This window comes from Passer domesticus, chromosome 6 (genome assembly GCF_036417665.1).
Source record: "Passer domesticus isolate bPasDom1 chromosome 6, bPasDom1.hap1, whole genome shotgun sequence".
Taxonomy (NCBI): domain Eukaryota; kingdom Metazoa; phylum Chordata; class Aves; order Passeriformes; family Passeridae; genus Passer; species Passer domesticus.
In genome coordinates, this window is record NC_087479.1 from 58,157,674 (window position 1) to 58,180,373 (window position 22,700).

At 39.9% G+C, this 22,700-nt stretch overlaps 1 protein-coding gene across 3 annotated transcripts in view; it reads left to right on the forward strand.

Annotated features, from left to right (window-relative positions):
* Window positions 1–772: 772 nt before the first annotated feature.
* Window positions 773–22,700, forward strand: part of FIBIN (fin bud initiation factor homolog) — a 40,288-nt gene continuing 18,360 nt past the window's right edge. The window contains exons 1-4 of one of the 3 annotated variants that reach the window (XM_064426070.1): window positions 773–871; window positions 3,385–3,453; window positions 17,312–17,419; window positions 20,630–20,755. The gene's annotated coding sequence lies outside the window, so the exon portion shown is untranslated. Of the gene's footprint in view, window positions 872–1,742; window positions 1,838–3,384; window positions 3,454–17,311; window positions 17,420–20,629; window positions 20,756–22,700 lie in introns of those variants that run through there. The other 2 variants (XM_064426071.1, XM_064426072.1) reach the window with 2 other exon arrangements.

Genomic DNA, 22,700 nt, shown 5'->3' on the forward strand with positions numbered 1-22,700 from the left:
AAATGAAGAAGGTTCTGCATCTTCCAACATTGTCTTTATTCTCCTACTTCTTCATGTCCTGCTTCTCCTGCTTGTCCCCACTTTGTCTTTGTAAAAGTTGTAAATGCTCTGGGAAAGAGGAGTAATGCTGTTTCTCACAGAAGAAAGGCTTCAGTCCTGGCTAGAACTGTACAGTCACATTCAAGTGCAATCTGAGAATCATAGCATGGTTTGGATTGGAAGGGACCTCAAAGATCACCTGCCGTGGGCAGGGACACCTCCCATTACAGGAGGTTTCTCACAGCCCCAGGGTATGGTGAAAAATAGCCTGGCTGAGTGCTTAAGAAGTTTAGACATTACTGGGTTTTGATCTATGTGGTTTTGTTTTTTAATTTTGGAAGGTTACTAAGTTTTAGAGCAATTTTGCTAAAAAATGGATGCATATGACCTACACTTTATGAAACTATTTTCTATACCTTTCACTTATTTTACATCATTGCTGCCGCTTTAAAACCGGTATTACAGATGGTGCTGTCAGAGTCATCATAAATAAATAAAGGTGAGAAGTGTGTGTAAGATGCCCTGCCAGGCAGATTGCAAAATGGGGGTGAGGGAGGGGAGGACAGAAGGAGAAAGTAGAGGTACTTTGTTATACTTTGCTGCAGGCCATGCCTGTTAGTAATGTATGCCTGTGAAATCTTCAGTGAAAGCTTTTGAAAAAAGTGTTCATGTGGGGCTGTATGTGTCTTTATCAGGTACAGCAACATAAATCCATCTTTCTGTTTTCTTCTCTAAGAGCTCCTTGGACAGACAAAATAACTCAGCAGGAAATAAGACACCACGCTGAAAAATTGTCTGCCTTCCACAGTTCTCCATCTGGAAAATAAATCAGGTAAAAAGAAAAACAGTAAATCAAGAGCAGTGGGGACTTAAAAAAATGAAGTTAATGTTAACTAAGTTAGAGAAGACTACAGAATGAGAATGATTTTTTTTTTAATTTTTTTTTTTTTTTTTTTTAGTTCCTGTCAACCCCACTCCTCATCTGGAAAACAAAAAAAAAATCAAAAGAAACACGAAAAAATACTGACAGAGAGCTGGGTGATCTTAGTGTGGGGATCATATAACCTGGTTTTTCAATTACATGGAACCTTTGAGTGTGTGTGTTGATGTAGAAATGAGTATTTTCCTTAGGTTTAGAAGCAGATCACTTTTTCAGTACTCCAGCTACTTGTGTTACTGTTCTCAGTTTGCCTGAGTCCCATGGATGGGAGTTGGAAATAGAGTTTCCTTCTGCACACTGGATTGATTCTCCTGATGTAGTAGATAAGCAAATCCCAATTAGATTGATGGAGACTTATTGATGTCTTTTTGTGGGGAGAGATTTGGATTTCTGCTTTGTTACAAGGGCTTAAAGAAGGGTTGAAGATCAGACTTCGTAGGCAAGGATGACTAAAGAGATTATTTGATTATTTTATTTTCCTTGTGTACAGATTTAAATTTGTTTTTAGTAGTAAACTTCAATTGTTTGTTCAAAAGGTGGTTGAACAGCCCCTCTTTATGGCTCTTACATTAACGAAGCCTGGGAGAAGCCCCTGTTTTCTTTTAGAGGAGAAGATGAAGCAAAGCGCTCTGTTCTCTCAAGAAGGATTGGAAATGCCATCTGAGTCTTTGCACAGATTTAATCAAAATTAGTATTGCAGATTAGAAGCTGTTGTGGTTTGACACCACCAAACACCAGGCACCACTCGCTCACCCGCTCCTTCCACAGCGGGGCAGAGGAGAGAAAATTGAACAGAGAGTTTCATGAGTTAAGGACCTGAAGAAAACACTCCAGGGGCAAAACAGGCTCATCCTAGAGGTACAAAGTGAATTTATTGCTAACAAAATCATAGTGGGATAATGAGAAGTAAAATAAGCCCTTCAAAACATTTTTCCCCACCTCTCCCTCCTTCCCACAAACAGCACAGGGAGGCGGGGTGAGATTTTGGTCAGTTCATCACTCAAGGTTTTCTTCTGCTTGGCTCAAGGAGAGAAGTTGTTTTCCTGTGAGACCGTGAAGTTTCTCCCAGGAGAGACAGTTCTCCACAAACCTCACTGGCATGGTTCCAATCTCACCAGCAGCAGTCCTCCCAAAACTGCTGCGACATGAATTCCCTCCACGGGCACACAGCCTTCCCAAAACTGCTGTGGTGTGGGTCACTGTGTGCACTGTGGTGTGCATTTCTCCAAGGACAGGCTGCTCCAGACTGGCAGCAGGGCCCCCTCTGCACTGGGTCTCCCACTGGATCACAGCCTCCTCCAGGGATCCACTGCTCCGACATGGGCACCTTGGATCCCACGGGCTGGGGTGGATCTCTGCATCCCCTGTGGATCCCCACAGGCTGTGGGTGGATCTCTGCATAACCAGAACTCTTCCAAGAACTCTTCCTTCAGACCCGTCCTGTGACTTTACATGTTTGGAAAATATGGATGTACATATTATGTATAAGATGCATCTCTCCTCTCTCAGTACAGATCTGTACACACATTCGTTGTATTTAATAGTTTTGCAATTTGTTTGGGGTTTTGTTGTTGGGTTTTGCTTTGCTTTGTTCTGTTTGGGTTTTCTTTTTTGGTATATTAACAACTGTTTTAAGACCACAACTTAAACAGATAGGTATTTTTAAACTCCTAAGTGATAAAGTTAGATTTTATATGGCTTCAGATTTTGCACCCTAAGCAGCTAATTTTTGGATATGCCAGGGCAGGGCTTAGTATGTGGAAGACAGAGACTGGAAAGAAAAGGGTGGGTTTACCATTAAATGGATGGTACTGAAATGAACAAACAATAATTTCCATTGTAAGGCCTCAATCAACTCATTCAAGGAGACTTTTGAAAGGGGCTACAATAGTTCTTGTAACTTTGGGTAGGACACGTGGGAGAAATACCAACTAGATATTCTCAAGAGGTCAAAATGACTTAACTGGCAAACTTTAGGAAGCTTTAGTAAAAGGTTTAGTAAAGCACCCGATCAACATAAAACACTTCTCAGAGCATTAACTTGGCCTATTTGACTTAGCAAATATCAAACTGATTGGGTGTTATTTTACTGAAAGGGCTCCAAGAAGAAGGAATTAGAAGAAAAAGAAAGAGGGTGTAGGCACACTGTTTGTGGTGATTGGGAGTGGGGCTGATCCCTAATTGATCCCTAATTGGTCCCTAATGGGCTGCAGCTGTGCAGCACAGGTGAATGCTATTGAAGGTGAGGAGCCATGGAGTGCCCAGGGGTGCTGCCCAACCCCACAGGGAGCAGAGGGCACACAGGGGCACTGCACCAACAGCAGGGCTATAAAAGGCTGGGCTAAAGAATAAGGGCAGATACTTGCAGCCTTCTGAAGTGGCATGATGTTATTTTGCATTGACAGACACTTGAAGCCTTCTGAAGAGATGTGGTGTGACTCTGCATGGGCAGGTCCCTGAAGCCTTCTGAAGAGGTAAGATGTTACTCTGCATGGGTTGAAGCTTTCTGATACTGTATGGTGATATTTTGTGTGTGGTGGCTCTCTCAACTGTGACTTATGCTGCGATAGATGCTGCAATGAGAGGGAAAGATGGAAAAGATACAGAAGTGCATGTACTTGGTGGTATTCACATAGAAACTCCAGGATGAAGGTAGAGTCAAGACATGCTTTGCCTTGTGTTTGGCCTTAAATACCCTTTGACCTTCCTGTGCCTTTCCCCCAGGTGGGACTTGAGGTCATTTGGCCACCGGGTAGCTGGGTTAGGGCAGAGTGGAGCATTGCCCCCAGCCCTGGAGCCTCTGTCCCAGCCTGGCAGTGCTGCCAATCACAGGCACACCGGTGGCAACCTGCCCCCTTAGCCCCCAACATGATCCCAAAATGTCTTTCCAGTTAACCTTTCCAGTCTCTGTCAATCCATACAGCATCATTCTTTTTTTTTTTTTTTAATATGTTTTCTTCTCATTAAGGAACCTTAGCTTGAGGCAAACAAAACAATAACTGTACTGGTTATTAGGAGACTCCCAGTAGAAGCAAAGAGTTTTGTTTCTTATTCTTGTGCCATGGCATGCATTGTGAGCAAAGTGAAGCCTACTCCAACTCCAGGAAACTTAAGTGGTTGTCAGGTGGTGTAAATGCTGTCTCACAGCTGCAGGAGGGGATTTTTTGTTCTGTTTTGAATTTTTTTTCGTGTAGAAATCCAGTGATTTCTGAAGCATACTGGGCATGAGAACCTCTCAGCTTTGCCGTGTAGCACTGTGTATGGGGTTGCTGTTGCCTTCTTTTCTGTATCAGCCCTACAAATTTGCTCTGAAAATGTGGATGAACTAAGTTAGAGTATTTCATTTGAGTTCATACCTAAAGATAATTCCATAGAAATGTGGTATAAAACAAAATCTACAAGAATACCTCTGCTTTAGGTATAGTCAGGGCAGGAAAAAAGGCATTTCTTATGGAGTGAATCATCTCAATGCAGTATGTAAAAGATAGCAGAAGCAGAAGATACAGGCATATCCAAACACAAAATATTATACTATACAAAACTTAGTACCAATAACAAGGGTAAAGAGGCTTGACTCACATGTCATAGTAAAGCTACTTTAATAAAAATTTATGATCAGCTCAAGTTAACTGCATAACAACTGTATTTTTCCCCATTTATGTTTTTATTTTTCTCATTGTTGCACCTTATTTTTGTACACTATATGCTTCAGGCTTCTGAAAGAACTTTTCTCTTATTAGGATTTGATAAAACCTTAAAATTCTCTTTCATATTCATTAAGGAAATATTCTGCTTGGACTGTTTGAATGAAGAGACATGCTCAGTGTAAGGGCTGCCTGAAGGGGAACATGTGGCTAATATCATCATAGTACTTTATTACATTTTGTTTATGATTAGGAGTTATGATGTGGAATTCAGAGCACTTGAGGACCTTCTCAAGTTATACCACACCTCCCTGATATTTTGAATTTTTATAGCTTTCACCTCAATGTGAATGTTTAATCATCTGCCCCACAGGGATGCCGTACGCCTGTGTCTCTTTAGTAGCTTGCAGAGAGTTTTGAAATCTGGAAAACTCATATTTTATTTAAATGTATGCTTTAGCAGTCTGTTGTGACAATGAAAATAATATATTGCGTGTGTGAAGGGAATGTGGAATAAGGTTTCAAATCATGGTTCAGTCTTAGGGATTTGGCTACCTGAGTACTGTCTGGGCTTATTTTACTTTTCTATTAAAAATTTAATGGTGTTTTCTTTCCAAGAACTTAGCATGTTAAAACAGTTTTCTGATTTTTCAAAGAGGTAAGTTAATGAATTTACACAGGGGCTTGGAGGGGCATCATAACAATGGGAGCATGTGTGAAATGCCATCCTGTCCATCTGGACATTTTTTCAATATAGCTGGTCTAAGTGTTGTTACTAAGTACCGTGCAAGAAAACCTTGAAGGGATTGTCCCAAATATTCTGGCATTTCTTGCAAAGATGTTTTCTTGCTAATGCTTTGGTAGACAGATTGCTCACACCAAAGGATATTTGAGCGATTTCTTGAGGGAGTGAACTAACATGGAAGAAAAGTAAATGCCAGGAAAAATGAACTGTTCTTGAAATGCTGTACATTGGAGTGCTGTATTCCAGTATGTAAATCTGAATTTTCAGAGCCCACTGGAGCTAACTAGCCAGGCAGCTGAATAGGTGGTTTGTCTTTGGCTTGTGTGCATCCCAAGCATCCAGCCTGCCCTGCTGGTTGATGCCACATGGAATAGGTTTTGCTTTGGGCTGTGCTTGCACTCACCAGCACGCTGGGATGGCGGGTGCAGTTTGCCACTGCAGCAATTACCCCCACCAGCATGGATTACCTTGGATTCTGATGGCAGTAAGCAACAAGGAAACATCATTTTATTGATGCTGTTTCCTAATTGTTACGTAAAAATGCCCATAAAGTCACTATTGAGAACATGTTTGTCCTGTGGGTTACTCTTACAAACATTTTCAGAAGGATTTAAGCAACATATGAAGAATGTAAAATATTATATACAAACTCTACAGATTAATCTTATTTTGAGTAATCCAGGCAGAAAGTGTCCTTTGTGACTGCCTGTGAGGATGCTGTATGCAGAGGGGGCTGACATGGCAAGAGTTACCTCCTGTCATAAAGTGCAAGAGTGCACATTAAGCACTTTTCCACGTTTTTCCACACCTGTATTGGAATGTCTTCACCCAAGGCAAATTGTTTCCACATACATTTACGTCAGGTTTATGCTGATTTGGCCAGAGAATTTTAGTTAATAAATTTTACAATATGTAGGGGAAAGGTAATACCTATCATATCTGAAAAAAAATTAATGTTTTAAGAGATGTGAGTGGATCTGGAGTTACCTTAGTGTTTTCTTATTAAAAATGACCTAGCAGTTAAGTTAAAAACATCCATCTTGTTGTAAATATTTTAATTAATTGTATTTATTAGGAGCTGAAATCTACTTCAACCTTTCTTATTCTTGTAATAGCACTGTTCATAAATGTGGTTAACATTCCACAGATTAAATTTTTATTCCCCCCACCCTGGTCCCACAAGAGTGGATTTCCCACTTCCCTTTATGAGGAGTTTAGAACCAGATATTTTTCCCTTCTGCTTACCAAGGGATTAATAATATAAAACTTGGCAAGGAAATTGCTGTCTGTGAACCAGAGTGAACATTACTTGATGTAACCCAGATATACTAGTTTCTTCTGCAAGCTAAAGTTTTTGAAGCATAAGGAATATAGGAATGGTTTAGTGGCCTGTGCAAATAAAGAGAAAGCGACTTTAACTTGTAGGTATGAAGGAGAGAGTTTGCTCTGCTTTGGAAAGAGCACTAAGGAAATAGGATGTAAAAATAGCTCCAGTCTGGGGGAAAGAAAAATCCATTTCAAAGAGTATGAAATTTCAGGGTGGAGTTTTTTGGTTGGTTTTGGTTTGGTTCTTTTTGGTTGGTTGTTTTTGTTGTCTGGGGTTTTTTTCCTGAAACCTTCCAAGTTTTTATTTGTTCTGGACTGGTATGATTCATATCTTGATGGCTGCCAGGCCTTTTTAAATGAACATGAAGTTGGCAGACTGGGACTGTGCAGGCACTAAAAGCACAGCAGTAGCAGCCATGATCTAGAAGGAGCTGCTACATCCCTTGTTTGTAAATACTTTAAGGAGAGGACCAGAGGGGGCAGCTCTCCCCATGCTTTATATGAAAAAGTTCTCAGTGTGAAGTGAGGTCAGAGCACGAGTCTGAGCTTTGTCACCTTGTGTTTCTCTGAAAATGTGGTCCCAAAGTGGAACCGTTAGCTCCCTCCAGTTATGTTGTTCAAAGAAACATGGATTTGTAGCCACAAATGCTTCCTCAGGTGGGGTATGCAAGAGGATTGCCTACTATAATATTTTTAATTTGAACTTTGGCATTTTTCACTGTATATACTACATCTTCTTTCCGAGGCCTTTTTTGTTCACATGCTTTCCTGTCTATACAGCAATGAAGAACATGATCATTTAAATTTGATACAAGCAGCTCAGTCTCTGTTTTAGATATTGTTCATTTGTGCAAGCCAATATCTGTGATATATCTTTATCTGGCCTCATAGTGGGGTAAAAATTGCTCAGATACTCAGCTTTGGATATGTACTGGCTTTTCATTTTTTGGGTGCATTTGTCAAAATTTTCATGGCACCACTTCTGAAGCTTGTCCAGATCCCTCTGAACAGCTTCCTGTCCTTCAGGTGTGTCAGCCACACAGTGCTTGAGTGGTGGGTATTAACTACTGTACCATGCACTTGTGATCTCACCTCCAGAGTCTGGTGTCAAATGTGTGTGTATACATATACAATTACTAAAAAAACTAAGTTTTGGTAGACAGTGGCATGTTGCTGTGGGCAATTTTAACCATTTATAAGGAAAACTCTATATCTGGAAATGTTTGGACAGGACAACAAGAGGAGATGTTTTTGTTAACCTCTCCAGGCTGTTTCTAGAACTTATTTGAACTATTAGCTTTTGGTGGTTTTTTTTTTAATTAAAGACATCAGTGTTGCTTTTGGATTTTTGCTAAACTTCCTCCAAATGCTGCGTATAATTGCAAATTCAGCTAAGTGTTTTAACACATGTCTATTTTTAATACCGTTTTAACTAGTGTTTCACTTGGACCCCATATATTCTTCATGCAGTTACTGTACTTAAGCCCCATGGAGTCATAGATATTCTTGCAGCAATTTTCTCCTGACTATCCCTCACCAAAAAGGAGTGCTCCCCTCTTAAGACAACAGTGAGCTGAATGCTAATTTTTACATCCACAGCATGAAGGAGGAGCAAAGAAAACATTTCTAGCAGCATGGGGGCATCTCAGCGTCAGAGGGAGTGCTCTCCTCTGTGAAACTAAAGCTGCATCTGTCTTTGTGACGTGTTTCAACTTTTCACTGAAGGGTATACCTGTAAAGTTAGGCAGAAGGACTTTGCCCATATGCAGTTGAAGCCGTTACATCTCATCTTCTTTTGAGCAGAGTTCTTTCCTCCTGAACCTTTTTGCCTCTGTTGAATATCACTGTTTTCTTTCTTTGGCACTTATGCTTGGTGCTTCATTCGTTCAATGTTGTTATTATTCGCAAGAGCAGCCTCTTAAACACACATTTTATCATCATCATAATCAAAACAAATTATATACGTTTCCACAACTTAATGTGCTGCATTTAACGCTGATTTTTCATTCTTCCTTTGTTTAGGTTTTTGTTGGCATTTTGCATGCTCAGGCTTTTTTTGCAAGGGAGGTGATAAATGTTCTGTGCCCCCAGGGGAGGGGCTGCCTGAAAGTTTTTTGGCAATAGCTGCAGATATGTGGCTCAAATTTAAAATCCCTCTTTTTCACCCTTCAGTTGTATTTCTTTAAACAATACAGCAGAAATACAAGGATTTGTAGTCAACTCTGGTAGGATGGTTGGCTGTTGCTGCCAAATTAATGTCGGTAGCCTTTGAAGCATGTCAGTGACTGTGGCTATAGCATGAACCCTCAAGGTCTTCCAAGGCAGAAAGGCATGCAGGCTAAAAGTCTTGTGTTATTTTGAAATGGTGTTTTTGTTTAGTTATTTTTAACAGAATACATAAAGAAATTTTTCAGTAGTGGTAAAATTTTCAGCACCAACTATACTGAAATCAAAGGTAAGGTCTTAGACTATTCATGCAAAGATCTGGGATTACATTTTGCAAATACAGTTGCATAACAGAAGAAGGATAATAGCTCGTATAAATTTGCTTATAAATTTGAAAATTGGTCCTTTTTCATAATTACAACCATTCCTCACGAATAAAGCTCTGCTTGCTCCTTCATACTGAAATGACTTTACAGGCTGAGGTTTTTGATGTAGTGATGCAAAGTTTGTGAATAATAACTAAAATAAATACAAATCCATTTCATTTTCCTTTAGTAAATTATCTTCTATTACTTTTTCATGAGGTCATGTACATACACAAGGTATTTTTAATGGAATGACAAACGTAGGACTTCATCACATGTGCCGTGATAACTGTTTTCCAATTTGTATCAGGCATTGAGGGTGATCAGAGCTTTATGGGTGTATGTGGAAGAAAAACTTGCTTTTTTTTGGTGAATTCTTGTATCATTTGAAAGATACCTAACAGGCGTCAGAGCAGATATTCATTTGTCCACAAACATAAAAATTTGATTATTTTCTCCTGAACAGAAAAAAAAATTGTGTTGGTTAGGTCCTTCCTACCCAAACATACAAATAATGATGAGCTGAAAGGAAGGGCACTGGAGACCAGTGAATGAATTCCTTTAGTGATTTAATGAGCTTTGAATTAGGTGCTGTGGTAATGCAAATAGCAGCACATCTTTTGAGGCACTCACTGTTTGATAAAAAAGTTGCAGACTCCAATTTAGTATAAAACTTGGTTAGGAAAATTTGATCATTTTTCAGATCTATATGTTGTTTTTTTTTCTAAAAGTCTGAGGTTTATACAAAATTTGCTGTGTTTACATTAGCAAGTAATGTGGTGCAATAGATGAGCAGAGTGAGGTGGCCAGAGCAAAAGCCTCTAGACCTACATCATCACTAAAATGCAACCTAAAAAGCAATGGGTACAACCATGACAGAATCCTATGGATCCCCTTTACAAACAAATGCAAAAGGGTTAGTTTATTTATTTCAGAAGTCCTTACATAGTCCCTTTTCTTTATTTGGTAGACCACTCTTCACAAATAAAAGGTGCAGATTAAATTTATATTAATGTTTTATTATTTAGAAAGAAACTGAGAATCTTGAAACTGGAACCAAATTTCTTTTAGGATGAAAGTTTCCAGTCTTGAGCTTTACACGAAACTGTCCTTATAACAAAAAGTATTGGTAATGACAGAGGAAGTGTCCCTAGAACATATATGTATCAATTTGCTCCCAGCCACCTTTTACTTGGAACAAAGGCAAACATATCCTATGCAGAAAAAGCAAACCAGGATTTTTTCAAGACTAACTGAAAGCCTCTATTACTCTCCACTTCTTCATGCTTACGCTCACATTCACATTTCTTCTTGAAATCTGTGATACTGATACTTTTATGTAGAGAGTATTTGCCTCCCAACTGATATTTTGTTTTTTGCTTCAATCTGTTAAAAATTGCCACAAATTGCATCTCCCTTCTTGCTACACACACTAGGCTCCCTGCATGTGCAAACTGCTCCTTTACTAATATGTAAATTTAAACTTCTTATTTTCCTGCCAGCTTAGTATGACTGGATTCTGACCTCAAGACCTTCTGTACATTCCTAGGTTTTGTCATTACCTTAAGTATAATATAAATATCCAAGCCAATTCCTGACTTCCATTTTTTGGGGCCTGTAGCAGTTAGTTTTGGATGTGTTTGCTTGGCATGCAGAAGAGTTTGAGATGCTGCTTTGTGGCAGATTAGTTCCAAAGGATTGGCAAAATTGGGCATCATCACCTCCTTGTATCAGTGTTGTACGGAGTGTTACTGTAGTCTCTGAAAACAGAGCATGCTCTATTTTTATTATTTTTAGTTTAGAGTCTATCCTTAGTTTAGTTTAGGCTATATCCTTAGAGTCTTTCATGGTAGGGAAAGGACAGTCCTTTGTCTGCTTTTGAAGCCTTCACTTAAAAGCACTTTTTTCCCATGACAGCCTCAGACAAGAGGAGGAATGTTCTCTGTAAAGCCCAGCAGTTGCCCAAGAATCTGCCACCACACAGCAGTAATGAGAGTTTTTAAGTTCAGAACATCAGAAGTGAGTGTTTCCAGTTGCAGAATATCACAGTCCTGGCTCATTGCCACCAGTCTGTGCTCAAGCTGTTTCCATTTTTGCTAACCAGCAAAAGAATAACAGGATGTTTACTTCTCTCTTTTTTTTTTTTTTGAGCAAGTCCTGCCTATAGGGCTGCATTGAAGTTAAGTGCATCTTTTTACTTTTTATTCTATAATTTGCAGAAAAGGGATGTGGTAATAAAAGATGAGAAAAAAGCAAGGACTGAGCAGTGCAGTGTTCACATGGATTAAAGGTTTACTTTGGCAAAGCTCACAAGCACAACATGTACTTGCATCACAGGTGTTTTCCCAAAGCATCTCAGCTGCCTAGACAAGATGTCATGGCAGCAACTCGTGTGTGCTCTTTACTGCTGGAGCAGGGCAAACATTTTGCTTAACCACAAAACAGCTCATGAAAAAAAATATAAAAAAACATGATGCTGTACTCTCAATTGTTTTCAATTACGTAAGTGATTCTTGGGGCCAGGGTTATTCAGATTTAGTCTGTCAGAGTTCATTCTGTCATCACAGAAAATGTAATCCTATAGCTCAAGGCAGAGGGAGAAGATTGACAGTGTGCTCTGAGCTTTGAGCAAATTGCTTTCCCTTACAGGACGGTGTCTGAGCTCCTGCCTCTCTTGTCTTTTTTAGATCAGATCTGCTGGTAGCATGACCTTCTGGGCAGGGGACTTTTTTTGGCCTGCTCTTGGACAGCACTCATATTGTCTGGGTCTGGCTGACCCCTGCAATAGCAATCATAAATAGATTAGCAAACAACATGTAAAACTGAGTACAGTGTGGTAACTGTTGCTGAGGTCTGTCATGCTCAAAATCCTTGAATACAAATTTTTATGGAAATTTTAATTATTCTGGGAATGCAATCTATAATCCCTAAAAAATTATAAATGTACTGAGGTAGTGGAATGTAATGAAGTTGGTATATTTTAACTGAAACCAGCACTTTTTTATTAGTTTCTTGCTCTGGAACCTGGAATCAAACACCTTCTCTGCTGTTGAATGGAGCTATTTGTAAATACCTGACACATTAATGGTTTTGTTCTGAATCTATTCCAGGAATTGCACCTATCAACAGTACATGCTTATTGTATGAGAGTTTTGTTTGATTAGTGTTGGTAAACTGGTTTAGTGATGCTGGTACAGTTTAACAATTATTTGCAACTTGTAATCTAATGTAATCTAAAGCAGTCCTGCATGAGTAGTGAGATAGCTATTTTCTGTGAAATTTTTACTGCTTTCCTATTTTAATTAATAGGAGTTTCCTGACAAGTGAGGGGTAGTCTGGGACATGAACTTTTATGAAACAATGCAGGAAGTAATGAAAATGGTTAATAACCAAGACTGAGAGACAGAATGCTTTTGTAGAAAGTCAATATTAATATTTTAAGGGGTTTGGAATATTTTAATGTGTTTTTATCATGTTATGATCCCCAAAGAGTATATTAGGCAATGGGAAATTAATTACTATCACCATCTTTACACTTTAGAATATGTTTGTGTACAACAAACTTACCCAAACCCTACAGAGAGCAACTTTAACCCATGCAGTCATAGCAATTTGGACAGAGGTGGTGGGAAGTTGCTGGTATTTGATGAGAGATTCAGTTTGCCCCACGGAGCTCTATTCTTGTAGAATACAAACTCTTCCAGCAGCTGTGTGTGCCATCCTGTACAAGGTCACAGAGACCTTCAGAGATGTGCTCAGGGATTTCTCAGCACAGGGGAGCTGGGATAAATCTAGTCAAGTAACACCAGCAGATCCTGATCATGCTCTGTGGTTGCTGTAAAAAGTCATTGGAAGTTCCAGTTCTTTGTATTTATGGACTTAGAAATTTGTATAATTAATTAGACCTTTAAACTACAAAGATACATGAAATTTTACCCCGTGAAGTTGCCCTACTGCCTTCAGACAATTAGTGTCATTAGCAAAGATGATAGCAGTGCAAATACCCATGTTACTAGAAACTTCAGCCCTTAATGAGTAATGTATGGCAGCCCTGTAGTGGTGTACAATTTCCTGTTGTGACATGTTCAATGCATTACAGATAACATATCATTTCAGTGCCAAGGGAAAACAGTGGTTTGATATTAGTTTCAGCCCTTTAAATTCTGACTTGCAACCTTAAAGAAATGAAGTTTATATGTAAGACTAAATGAGAGACTGGAAATTCCTTCACTGACATGTTGCAGTAATGTTTTGTATGTTTGTGGGGAGCTGCAACTCTGTTCCGTAACTCCTTTATTTGAGCAACAATTCAACAACAGTGTTCAAAATGCTGTTTGTGCAAGATGAGTATGAAGGAAGGTAGATTAAAAAAAAAGGGATTTGTAGGGCTGACCAGGCAGTACAACTTTGCCTTGAAATTTGAAGATAAAAAGAAAGGAGGACACATAAGCACATTCCACTTTTCAGTGACAAACACTTCTGTGGCAGCAAACTGTAATCAGTTCTCCTGATGAATGAAGTGTCAGTCAGCCACCTAGCTAATAGGAGAGCAAGGCAGCTGTGGGGGCTCTTCTCATAGGACATGAAACAACTGAAGAGCTGGCAGTGGAAGGACTATGAACAGTCATCAGCTTATCTGCTGCTGGGGAAATATCCTCTGTGCTTTGGCATCTTGCCCCCGAGGTTGCCGGCCAAATGTGAGATGATTTACCATTAGGGTGAGGCCGACTGCCAGATGGATAAGCCCCTACAAGCTGAGCTCAGACTTTCTGACGTCTCTCATTTCTCCTTTCTCTTCATCCAGAGCTGGGACCTTGTCAGGGGATCCACTGATGGGGAAAAGAACATGGAGAGTGTAACTGGTACTCAGGGAGAAGTGTGCAGTGTCGGAATGTCCACTTGGACTCCTGCACAGGATTGCAACATGGTTCATGCAGTATCTGCAAGGCCTTCTGTACTCTTGTGGACTTCATCCCAAATGAATTGCTGTCTAATCTGCAAAAGTATTGAAGCCTTGAAGTGTTGTTTTGAAGCCTGGAAATACTGTATTGAAGTCTTGTATATTCCACTCAATATAGGGAGCAATTACTTATTCTTAAGCAGCGTTAATACAATGTCATGCATGCACATATATATGTGTATAAACATGTACATGTACATGGAATTTGGGGGATTGCATTAGCTTTCCCAATTATTTGTTCATCTCAGCTTTCAAAGCAAGTAGAAGGTGAAAATACAACCAATCTCCTTACCTTTTAAATAAGTACTTTGGAATTACACACATAAGACACCTTTTATTTTTAAAGCTATGTCCTGTTTGAAATGAGCATGAAAACCATGTGCAAAATACTAATCTTCTCTTTCCAGGAGGAAGAGTTGACACTTCTGGGATTTCAGCCTGTGATAAGGCTATTATTAACCTGAAGCTTAAATTGCAAAGCCTCTAGTATGCTTTAATCTGTTGTGAAGCTGTACCATCCTGATGGATGGCTAGTAGCTCACAATGAGGCTTTTTCTAACATCAGGTGGCATCCCCCCTGCGTTATTGTGTGGAATACAACAGAAGTACCCCAGTGGTTCTCGCTTTTGGTGTCCTTCTATCTTGAGAGAAAGGAGGGGCAGATTTGAGGAGGTGGGCTGTTGAGGAAGTATGGTTCTCCCCTCCTTTGGAAAGAGCTGGAGAGGGGACAGGGCTGACCTCACTTGTGTGACAGCTCTGAGGATGTCACTGTTTTCTTACAGATGCTCCTGCTTGTTGTGGCACTGGTCTGTCCACTGAAGGACAGCAGGTTGAGACCAGGATTAAAGCCTCATTCCTTTCCTTCTGACTGATTGCTGAACTGGATCATTGGCACTCTCAGTGCAGTTTAACCACTTTGGTGCTTGGGTCTCAGTTTTTATCTTGAGCTTCGAGTTTTTGCAGTACAATTTGCGTGCAATTAACTTGTTTGAGAACAAGAATTTGCAAGTGAAACTAATTTTAATAGAAAATACATTTGCAATGGGCATTGAGATTTCTGTGCATCCAAGCTCTGAGGCTGTTCCATTGGCATGGGTGATAAATCCTTTCTAAAGGGTAACACATATTCAGGGCTCTGTGGACCACACATAAAAATATGAACTCACATTTTCCGAAGTAGAGTCTTTGTTCATTTTACTTTGGTGGTAGTATATTACCACCAAGTTTGTAGAATAACCAAAAACCTCCTTATTTCTGGAAACTATTTTCAAGTTCGGAGGCAGGTCGAAAAGGAAGGAATTCCATTTTCTATGACATCCACAGATATCTGGAAGTCTGTGTTTATGTCAATATCTCTTGTCTCTGTAAATGCAGTTTTTATCTTTTCTATCAAAAAACTGGTATGTCCAGAACGGTACCTTGGTAAGACCCCAGGGAGGATTTAACAGAGGAAGAGAATCTGTGGAAAAGATAAATTTGCTAATAGTGCAGCTATTGTGTTTAGCTGGTGCTGCATCAAGAGGGGAGACATCTCCTTCTGTCTCTGAGTGCAGCCAGTGGGACAAGCTGTGTGCTAGTGGGGCCACAGGGAGACTGCCTTCCTCTTGTGCTAGAGGAATACATTATCATTGAAACAGAGGAAAATAAAGGATCCTCTTGTTTGAAATTACATTCACTGCCCCAGAGGAGGAAGGTTTTATTGCTTGCCAAGAGGGATAAACTTTCACCTGAATGGGGAAATTGCGTAGATCTCTCTAGCAAAGAAGAAGTTGCTGGAGGGTGGGTGGCTGCAGCAGAGAAAGAGCTCTGTTCCTGCATGCCATACAGCAGGTGGGGTTTATCACTTGAAATAATGTGTAGTACAAGTTTTTGTCTTGAGATTGCAAAAAGTGTCCACAGTAATGTAACCACAGTGAACTAATCTGAGTTATTTTGAGCTGTGTCTGAATCTGACCCCAGTGTGTTTTGCTTCCAAGTAGGAAAGGCTAGGAATGACTAAGTACACAAGAGTTCTTGTGGATTATATTTAAAATCAAAGATTCTGCTTCTACATAGCAACTTACATGCCTCGTTTTGCAGACATATGGCTCATCCTTCATGTGTCATATCATGAAAAATATGGCTTGTAATGCTGCTGTGAAGCAAGACTTTTGTGACTATAAATACAAATTATGTTGTTTGTGGGTTTTAGTAAAGTGATTGTGAGCTATGAGAATATTTTCCATTTAGGGATGACTACAGGATGATGTTTTGCGTTATATATGTGTGTATGTGTACATGTAGATGTATATAAGTCCATAGCATTCTCAGACATCAAATGCAGGTGGCTCTTTCTGAATTCCAAGAGCAGAATGTATGTCTTGAAAAGCAGATTTGAGAAGGAGATTATTGGTACCTAGGCTTTGTAAGGCTGGAAAAGTGGACTAGCACTACAATATGTTGGAAAAGAAATATCCGTTAGGAACAAGTTCTTTAAACCACGGCAGCACCTCTGTAGCTTCCTTAGTGACATGGATTTTTCACATGCCTCCCTGAAGCTCAGAGGATGGCTAATTGCTAATGAAACTAATCCTGTCTTCCTGGAAAAGCCTGTTCCAGGAACACTCGATGCTGCTGATATTGGTGTCAGGAGGATCATGAAATAGGAAATAGCTGTTTGAGAACTTAATGAAGTCTCACATGCTGCAGAAGGGCTGCTTTGGAGGCTGTCATGACCCACTGGTATGGGGCATGATGTTCGTTCTAGGTCCTCCTCATGCTGAACAGATATGTGTCAAAGAACTCTTATGCTTCTGTTATGTAGCTGCCTTAGATTCAGCAACAGACCACTATTTAGACACATAAGGCACTGGTTAACAAGCCCTTAAATTTAACACTTCTTAAAAGCAGTGGCTAATATGCCCTTAGTTTTTACAGTACTCTTTAATGAGCTCTCAAATCCCACAATTCGAAGTTGCTGGCTGAGAAGCCGCACTACAGCACTTCTCAAAGGTGCTGGCATAAGCCACAACACTGCTTTTCAAAGGTACTGGAACAAACCACAAGACACTTCAACAAGCTCCTCACTGTAGCAACAAACTCCAGTATGGAGTCTGGGGCGGAATATGATAGCTGTTCTTTCCACAGGCAAATCAAGGAAGGACAGAAATAAAGACAGAAGAGAGAGAAAACAAAGAATATCACCAGTCTTTAGATACTTCATTGGTCCTGCCACATGCATAGTCCAGAGCTGAGGTAAGAGTGAAAGAGAAAGGGAAGAAAAAGGGCACAAGGGGGCCTGATCCACTTCCTTTTACAGTCACCTTGGTGCATGCCCCTGATGCAAACTAGATTTTTCTCGCTGTTTTGTTTGCCCGTGTGCAGACACCCCCTTTGAGCCTTTCTCTAGGAAGCGAGTAGAGGGACAGGTGTACTGGGCAGGAATCCCAAGGTGGAGCAGGATGCTGGTTGAGAACAGATCTGCCCCACTCCCTGGGACCCTCTTTTCCAATCACACCTTTCCTGTCCTAAGAGTCAGAACGTTTGAGAAAAGCATGTTTGTGTCTGGTCCTTTATGGAGGCTGAAAGGATGGTGAGCAAAAAAGGGTTAATAGGGCTCAGAGCTCCTGAGCCTGTCAAAAGACAGCAGAAATCTCACAGGAAAGATATCTGCTGTATCTCATCATCCCGAGCCACTCAAGAAACCCCAGAGGAGCTTCAGAGATTTGGCAAAAGGGGTTGATAAAATGCAGCAAGGCACATTAGGATTGGAATGCAGTACTTGTCTCTGGAGATGGGAAAAGGAATCACAGTAAATATATTTCTTCAGACTCGCATCACCTCTCTGTCTAATGGTTCAAGCAGTCACTACCCTGAAAGTGGGACATGATTTCAGCATCATGTAAATTGCCTTTCTCCTTTTCTGGTGGGTGAAACATCAAGTTGTAAGTGGTTCTATTGCTCTATTAACAACAAGTGTTACAGCCCATGAAATGAGCTTCAATGTGAGCTACTGCTAGTGCTATGGGAGTCACAGGAGGATCCTAAAAAGGTAGGCACCAACAGGACTTAAATCCTGTTTCCAAGGGTCACAACTTGGCCAATTAAATGTAATATGTCCCTCTGAACGAACTACTGAAAAACAAGTTAAGACCAAGCCCTAAGGCTGAAGTAATTTTATGTCCTTTTCAACCATATTTTTGCTAAAATTCTTTGTGTATTTTGGTCATTAAACATTGTCTCCACACTGTTTAAGTGGGCCCAAGGTGAAATCAAAGCACACAAAATCTCAGATGAAAGCAAATCCAGTAGTATCATCAGATACTACTGGATTTGCTTTCATTACTACATCCAGTAATCTCAGAAAACCAGCAAATCCTGTTGGTTTTCAAAAAGTCAATCAGTTTAATACTTTTTCTTCAAAACAGGAAAAATCTACAGGTGAGATGACATTAGAGTTTAGACTTGCATTATCATTCATATTTTATTTTAAAATCAATTTTGAAAACATCTTTTAAATCTGTTTGTTTTGGGCAATAATTTTAAACTGTCTGTGCAGAATTGTCTGAAACAAATTACCATCTCACAATACCTATATTCAGGTTTAATTAAATTGTTTCAACAGCCATTGCAAGAAATGAAAAGGAAGCTAAGAAATGAAAAAGATTTCTTCTAGCACTGAGAAACAGCTTGACAAATTACTTTTGATTACAAATTTAAAATACCAACAAAAGCATAAAACCAGAACAATAAAAAGAAAGATGATTTTTTTTTTTAATACTTTCAGTGGATAGTTTTTAACAGATTTGTGTTTGGTTCCTGTCAGTTTGTAGTAAGAAGTGAACCAGTATTAGAATCATAGCTTCAGTGATCAAACAAGGACTAGAAAAATTCTTTGGCAGAGATCCATCTACACAGGAACTTGGCCCGCATGCAGAGAAAATACAGTACAGATGTATAAATTACACAGGCTGGGGTAGTGCTGGTCAAAACCACCCATACTGGAGTCATGTGGGAAAGAAGGTCTAGACACCATAGATTGCCTTGCTTCCACTAAAATCATGCAAACTAGAAATTAGCTAAAACCACATTTGCACAAGTACACATAGAGAAGTTTCTAACCAGCTGTGTGAACTAGATGTTAAAGTGGGACAACCAAAGAAATTCAGCCAGTTGGATTCATTGGTAAAGCTTACGTACCATTTTAGTTGTAATTACATAGGTTTTTAAACAATCAATTAAGCCTACCAGAGAGGCAAAATCAGTCCACACTTTATTACAGAAAGTAACTTGCAGCCAAGGGTTAATTGTTGCAGTCCTACATTTTCATTGCCGCAAACAAACTTTATTAAAAGAGAATCCAGATTCCTAATTATTAGCACACTGGGCCAAATCAAAACAATGTAATTTATTTGATAATTTTAACCAAGGACAGGTTTTTTTCCTGAGGGAAAAAGTCAGAGTAGAAAAGGAGCAATGCAGGATTGTTCAGTCATTTTTGGGAAAGATAAGGAACTCTGTCTAGAGCTACTATGATTTTTGGAAGGCATGAGAAATTGGGGAAATGTAATATATGTGTTTATGTAATATATAATACCATATAATGCTATATTACATATAAATTCATAATATGTTATCATTATTTCTGAGATTTGGATTTAACTTCCCTAGCTGTATCCCTTTTGGTGATTGTGGATAGAGTCTGGCTACTGCAGATAGCCAGGGCACGAGTGCTTTTTGGACCTACATGCTCAGTCCCAAGCAGAGTACAGATTTCAAAGGTATGGATATTGCCAAGGAAAAAACTGCTCAGGTGATGACATGGACAAGAGAGTGAGCACCACTAAATCTTCTCAAAACTCCTTCAAGATCTTTCTGTGGTCTGCGTTCACCCAGAAAAACACTTACCTGGGCAGTCAGAAGCTGGCTTGTGTTTGGATATTGTCAGAGAACTTTTTATGGACAGTAGGGCTGCCAGTGTGCAGCTGCTATAGATGGGAGTTGTGACAGCTTTAGCTGCATTACAAGACAACTATTTAGGAAGTTTACAACTTTTCCAGGTCCCATCTGTGTGCCTTCTTGTAGGTCAAGCCATCTCCCCCTGCCTTCAGCATGCAGGCACAAGAATACATGTGACACTCAGACATTCCTTCAGGGTCTCACTCTTGCCATCAGTGGTGAGGCTGCTCACTGCTGCATCTCCTCTTCTTGAAGCCTCCCTTGCCACTTCCTTCTTTCCCAGACAGCACTTTTTGTGTGTCAGTTCAATTATTTCAGCAGCTGTTTTGTGCCCTCCCCAGCTGAGCCCCGCAAGCTGCCCCTGCAAACGCTTTCTGCTCTGGGACCTGGCACCCAGCAAGGGATGCACAGCCAACTACTCAGCTGCAGCATCTTCTAAATATATCAAACATCTTCTGTGATATCTTTGTAATCACACTCCTCACGCCTTTCAAATGTTTCCCCCAGTGCTGGCAGATGTCACTGAGTACAGCGAATCTGTGGCTCTGGATGTGCCTTGGATTGGGTGAATGCAGACCACGACCAGCCCTGGACTCCACTCCAGCTGCACTGCAAACACAAAGCCTCTCACAGGTATGCATCCACCTTCCAAAAAAACATGCTCTCTGAAAAATTATTTCCTTCACTGTAAAATAGAGTGGTGCAGGTGTTTCTTTTTTCCAGCTAAGCTGCCCTCCACAAATAGAAATATAACTGTTTACTTGTCTACATGACATTTTAATTGAGAGGTTTTACTAACCACCACAATGGATGTACCAAATAAATTCTGACCTAAAGTTTGGAAAGAACTAATGCCTGTTTTGAGTGGACAATGAATATGCAGGGGAAAAAAAAAGATGGAAGTAGCTATGTATATATAAGGCATGGCATGGTCTTTCAGAAGGCAGCAGAGAAAGAGATTCCTTCAGTATTTATCTATATTTAAAGACCAAAAAACCCCACCTACAACAGGATTTTTCTGAAAATAAGTTACTTATCTCCCTGTACTGATACTGAAAGTGATAACTGGCACCAGTTAGGTTAGACATTGTGTATATGTGGTATAGATGCTCAAGTTGTGATGTATGCTGAGGCTGAAAGGTTCTCCTGAAAAATCAGCCAAAAAACAAACTTAAGGAATACAGATAGTTTTTTACTAGGGAAATGCCTAAAATAGTGTGAATCTTTAGTCTTTGGTGTAGCATCCTTAAATAAGATGTTTGTTTAACTGGAAATGAAACATTTGTGTGACACTTTTTCATAGAAGATGCTGGCTGTTTTCAGTTGAAGGCTGAAGCCAGTTGAGGTCTGAGAACCTAACTTGCACAGTATTTAGAGGTGCTCAGTGTAAGAAATCTTAGAGTTGGTTTTTCAAGTGCATGAATTTTCAAGATTAAGTCCAGGTCTTCAAGACAAGCAGCTGGAAAATAACAAGTGCACAACTGGCAGATACCCTTTTCTGGTTGGTTTTCCAGCCACCTGGAACTCACCTCCTCTTCCAGTGCCCTCCTGCCTCTCCTGTGTGTGCCAGTCCGTGTGGCACTATCCCCCCCAGCAGTATCACAGCATTCTGCAATTGTAGCCACTGCCATTCATCCCCTGCTTGGCACTGGTTTTCCCACATGTCCTGGTACAGCTGCTCCCCTGATGAGCACCCACTGTGAGTCATCCAGAGTTGTTGAATTGTGCTGGTTAGTTCCTGGGCTTTTCTCTACTCATCACAATGAGCTCAGCAAACACCTCGGTGTCCATCTGTGAGCCCTTTTGCTCACAGAAAGCAGCACTGTGTTCTGAGGGTCAGCCGCTGTACACAATTACTGCCACGAGTTGCTCAAACTTAATTTCTGAGTTGTATCAGTCCTTGGCCTGCGGTGATTTACTGGGAGGACGTTCAAGAGCTCTTTTTCTTTGATGGCTCATTTCCCTCCTGTTTATGTCTGTTTGCTGTATGTATGTGCACATGTATAGTAATTTAGCTTAAATCGTTCTCATATGTTAGCATTCTCATATGTTCCTATGAGCTCATAGTGTATTTATAGAAAGTAACTGTATTGCTTCTCAGGCTTTATTTTAGTGTGTCTTCCAGTCTGTGTCATAAGACAGATATTTCTGGTTTTATGGTGCCTTTTTAAAATTTTTTAATTTGAAATTATCTTGCTTTAACAGGAAATTTCCGCTAACACGCTGCAAAGCACATTAGTCCAACTAATACAATCACACTAATACTTATTTATTTCTGTCCCAGATATCTTGGTTTCAATGGAATGGACTCCATTTAGGCTCTTCCACAGCTGTAATAGAGTGGTTTACTTATCCTGTGATCAATTAACATCCAAAGATTTTTCTCCTCTTCTGCCTTTAATTAGAGTTGAGTTCTCTGTCTTGAGTTCCAAACTCAAGACAGAAATTCATGCTCTTAGTTCCAGAGCACATATTTTTGCAGAATTTTGTCCTGATTCTATTTGCAAGTTGTAAATCCTTCTTTATCCTCCTTATATTAATTGTCTTCTTGTTTTAGGGCACGATCATATTTAGTTAA